This window comes from Gossypium hirsutum, chromosome D10 (genome assembly GCF_007990345.1).
Source record: "Gossypium hirsutum isolate 1008001.06 chromosome D10, Gossypium_hirsutum_v2.1, whole genome shotgun sequence".
In the NCBI taxonomy this organism is placed as follows: Eukaryota; Viridiplantae; Streptophyta; class Magnoliopsida; order Malvales; family Malvaceae; genus Gossypium; species Gossypium hirsutum.
The window spans coordinates 11,257,969-11,263,194 of NC_053446.1; the positions used below are offsets into that span (position 1 = coordinate 11,257,969).

Genomic DNA, 5,226 nt, shown 5'->3' on the forward strand with positions numbered 1-5,226 from the left:
CTCCAAACTTGCTTCTTTCTCTTTTCGATGATCTAGTCTAGTTACCACTAAAGAAGAGCCACCGTCTTTGCTCTTCACTTCCTCACCCGTATAATAACACTGTTTCATTGCCCTTTTCGTCGAGAAACCAAGCTTTAAACTTTCTCTTCCTAATAAGGATGATTCAGATTTAAGTGCCAAAGAATAAGGAAGATCATCTTTCACCTTTTCACGATCTTTAGACAAGATCACCATATAGCCCTTAATCCCATGACCCAAACAACTACAGCCAAAGCAAAAAGTCGAAAGATTCTCATAATGGAAGGAGAGCCAAATTTTTTTCCTGATTACCCGATAAGACAAAAATCCCTCTTCGCGACGGTCTTTGCACATCAAAATTAACTCTAAACCGGCAGAACTCACATTTGATTTTCGATTGAATTACTCCTCCAAAAGTGGAACCAACAGCATGCATCAAATCCTTTTTATCACACTCTGGCGGACACGAACCAATCTTGAGCCAAAAAGGTGAAAATACAAGACGGATCTTATTCTGCTTGATAGATTGTAACAGCCGATCAAAAATAATTAATTATTTTCGGAAGAACCATGGGCGCCCTTCCAAAATTTGCTTTAAATCCTCTTCATCTTCGAACATTATCATGAATAAATTTTGTCCTACAACATGAATCTCGAACTTCTTTTTAGTTTTCCATATACTCTTCATTTGTGCCCTCAAACTATCCGGGTTGTAAGTTTTCCTAGTCCAGACAGAACAAATTAACGTCAGAATTTTAGGCGAAACTACTAACGAACTTTTCACTGTTAGTTGAACCAATTCTTCTTCAAGGAGGGCTATCTCATCCCCCCGTCCATACTCCAAAAGTCATCACTCGCCTCCTTCCCAACCATAGTACTTGTTGTTTCTTCGGGAGAACTAAGAGAGCATTCTCGACTTTTCTAAGTGACATATTTAAAATGATGATAAGTGAACAGTATTTATGTTTGACATTTTAACATTTTACGTATTAAATTAATGTGGGTCTCATAATTTAAATGAAAATTATTATTTAAGACAATAAATATTATAAACATAAAATTTAAAATTTATTAATAGTATTAAAGCTATACAAAATTCTTATATAAAATAAAGAACATTACACATGATTAAATAATAAGGAATATTGAAAATAATAAGAATACATTTTTTTTTGGAATTGGTAGTACATATTTTTAATTATAAAAATGCAATACGTATTTTAACTATTAAATGTAATACATACTGTTTAAACATCAAATAAATTTAAATATTCAAAAAAATAGTTTAAAATAATGAAATTTTTTTTCTAATTTTAAAATATGTTAATTTTTAATATTCAAAAAAATTAATTAAATTATTTTAAGATATTGAAAAAAATTAATATTCAAATTTGTTATATCCTACTTTACTGTGTTTCCTATTGATAGTAAATATTTCATTTTTTACATTTAAATTAATATTAGAAGTAAAAATTTTATTAAAAATATTCTTCTGAATAAAATTAATATATAAATTAATGTATATTTAAAAATTATGCATTCTTAACGTATAAATTTGTTATTTATCTTTTAATTTTTCAATGTATACAAAATTTATACTAAGTTTTTAGTAAATAAATATAATTAAATTAATATATACAATCAATTCTTGCATTACATAGGTAAAAAAAATGGGAAAATAAAATAAGAAGGTAAAAATAAGTTTCAAAAATTTGTGATGTTTTTAGGAAGAATTATTTTTTTATGCATTTAATATTTTTTTAAAATAATCAATTATAACATGCAAGGGTTAATATATATATAAGTCAAGAGAAATTTTGACTTATAGTTACTTATATATAATATTATATTTAAAAATTAAAGTAAAAAATACAATAGGAAAAATAGGAAATAAAGTACTAAATTAAATATAATTTAATATTTGAATATTTATAATTAAAAAGTTATATAAATTAATATTTTATTATCTAATATAGTTGTTATTGAAATATATTTAAGGTAATAAAAAATAATCAATTTGAATTTATTATTATTTTAAAATTAAAAATACATTAGATTAAGTATATTATATTTATTATGTATAACATGCTATTTAAAATGGTGGTTAAAATTTTTATCAAACAGCCATTTAACACTAATTCAAATTGTGTTACCCCATTCTTCAACCCTAATATTATATAAAAATACTTGCAATAAAATTAAAGGCATCCTTGTAATGAATCTTTCACATAGAATCATTTTTATTTTTTCTAGAGACTTCAATTTTTAAATCCTTTTTTTTTTTATGGACGTGAAAAATTCCTTCATTTTCTGAATAATACATTAATAATCAATTATCAAAAGATCACTAAGAATACGGTTCAAAAAAAAAAAAAAGATTTCCAAGAATAAGTTTTCCAATCCATTTTCCGCGCAATACACACGCATGCATAAATATATATATACACTAAATTTATGGGATAATCAAGATGGGTAAAATTTTTCATACAGGCTTTTGTATTGTATTAAAAGTTAAAATGTATTTTATCTCTCATATTAAAAAATGAAAAATTAGTCATTATATATTAGATCAAAGAGCAGATTTGTCCTTTCTGTTAAAAAATTATTTACTTATACTGTTAAAAATTGACGTGACTAATGTAATAATGAGACATTGGCACATGGCGTGCCATGTGCTACTTATGCTAACATATAGGAACCAATTTTTAACAATGGAAATATATGGAACTTTTAACAGAAGGACCAATTTATTTTTTGATCTAACATACAAGAATTAATTTATCTATTTTAGTAGGGGATAAAGTACATTCTAACTCCTAATATAGGGACCTCCATAAAATTTTACCTAAAATTTCACATAAAAATCAATTAATACTTTAGTTATCATAATGCTTTATGTTCAAATTTTATTATATCAAATTTTAATTAATTTATTATAAAAATAAAAATATTCTCATAAAAATATAACATAATTTATATAAAAAATTGAATTGTTGATTAAGTAAAATTTGAAATCGTTGTGACAAATGTTGTTGTATTAAAACTTGGAATAAAGATATGGCCAAAAAGAAACCTTCGAATAATGAGACATCGATTGGTTTTATAGACAAGGCATAAGAATAGCAATTTTGACTTTTTACTCAAAAATTAAATTAATTAATTTTTATACATTTTGAAATATGCAAATTAATCTTTCTTTTAAATTTTATCTACTAAACGATGACATGGAACATTAATTTAAATGATTAATTACTAATTTGGTCTCTGAATTATGGTTAAAATATTTTTTATTTTTATTTTTCCTTCATAATAATAATAAATAAAAATATTAAAAATTATGTTAAAATATTTTAAAATTAAAATTATAAATAAAAAATTCTAAAAATTCTAAATATATATGTAAAAAAATCTAAAAATTTTACAAAGAAAAAATATATGTTATCAAATTTTCAAGTCGAAACCTAGAAACCATCTTGTTTTTACAAAACTTTCTTCCCTATTTTACAAAACCCAGAAAAATAAAAAAATATTTCCAATGTTTAATTGAAGCCAAAAATAAATAAATAAAAAGTTAATTGAAGCAAAAAAAAAATCAAATAAAAGTCTTGATTACTCACTTTCTAATTTCTCATGCTTTTGTTAATATTCAGTTTCATTTTGGTCGCCCATGCTTCTAACTAAAAGGTACATAAAAGTTTATTTAATGTTTACTTTATTCTACTTTAGTGAATACTCATTGTAATAGGCTCAATTTGCCCGGCCCAATTTTATAAATAAAAACAAAATTATTAAAAGTCCATCAGTCAAGTTACAACCCAATTTTCATAACCCGATTACAATGGCCCAAAAGCCCAAGTCACCTAACCCTAACCCAAAATTCTAACCTAGCCCAAAACCCAACTCAGCCCCAAAACACTGAAAACCCTAGCAGCAGCAGGAGCCTCCTGCGCCACTGCCACACACGCCTCTCCCCATGCGCGTGGTGCCACGTCCGCTGCCTCCGTACGCTAACTGGTCTCCGTACCTGCAAAAGACGAACAAACGAGCAGCAGAAACAGATAACAACGGCTAAAGGAGCAGCAATTGACAGCAAAAATACTAGCAGCAAATAAAAACTGTAAAAGTTTTATTTCTTTGTCCCTATTTGGCTATAAAAGGGCCGATTGTAACCTGTAAAAAAGAGGGCAATCAGAATACAAAAACAAAAAACACCAAAAGGTGATTTCTAGGTTCATTTTTTTTCTCTCTTATTATTTGTTCGTAGTTCGACCTTTTTTTGTTTTGTTGTTTTTCATTTTGAGATTCTATTGAGCATTTACTAAAGAGATAATAGCAATAAAAGAGAGAGGGCGTACCTCACGTTTGGACCGATTGCTCTTCCTCTGTTGTCGTCGGAGTTAAAGGCATGGTTCGGAGAGCCTTTGAAGGGGGCGATGAACTGCTGAGCGGCGCCGAGAGAGAGGGAGAGTTTAAGTGTTTTAAAGAAAAAGGGATAAAATGTTTGGTTAGGTTTTTTTGTGTGTGTTTTGTTTTGTTTTAATAACCGGATTCAAAACGGCATTGTCTAATGACTAAACCCGAGCAGTGACCCGATTCGGGGTAGGATCCACATCCTTTGGTTGGTTGGTCTATTTGCCTAATAGGTCCCTCCGTGTTTAAGGGGATTGCGATTTGATTTCTTTTAATGATTTGTAATTTGTACCTCATATTTACTGCTGTATTCATCTGGGTCCTAGTTTAAACGGTGCCGTTTCTGTGATTTGATATGTATTATCTCAATGTTTGCGTATAATTGCTGATTTGGTCCTTTATTTTTTTATAAATTTTAATTTAATACTAAGTTAGTTTTTTTTCTTAAATTTCAACAATATTTTCATCCTACTTTCGTATATTACAGTATTTAACATTATTTGTAACATTTATTTTTATAGTGTTTAAATTTACTATTATAATCTAAAAATGTAACAAATTACTATTTTTGCTTGTATTTTATATTTTAAATCAGTATACACCCACACCTTGAATCTATTGTATATCTATTTTTTTTTTTTTTTAAATTTTTGTCTAGGATGTGATTTGTTGATCATGGTTCTCGATTTCAAAAATGTTAATGTATTTGATTTTGTCTTCAAATTCCTCTTAAATAAATCAATTCTTATTTATTCATTATTTTTTTAACATTATTTTAACATTGATTTAATATTTTTT

At 26.8% G+C, this 5,226-nt stretch overlaps 1 long non-coding RNA gene across 1 annotated transcript; it reads right to left on the bottom strand.

Moving 5' to 3' along the window:
• Window positions 1-3,760: 3,760 nt before the first annotated feature.
• LOC107914289 (uncharacterized) lies at window positions 3,761-4,985 on the bottom strand. Its single transcript, XR_001688764.2, has 2 exons — window positions 4,374-4,985; window positions 3,761-4,188 (listed from the first exon to the last, which is right to left on the bottom strand). It is a non-coding gene; the product is annotated as an uncharacterized lncRNA (long non-coding RNA).
• Between the last annotated feature and the right edge of the window lie 241 nt (window positions 4,986-5,226).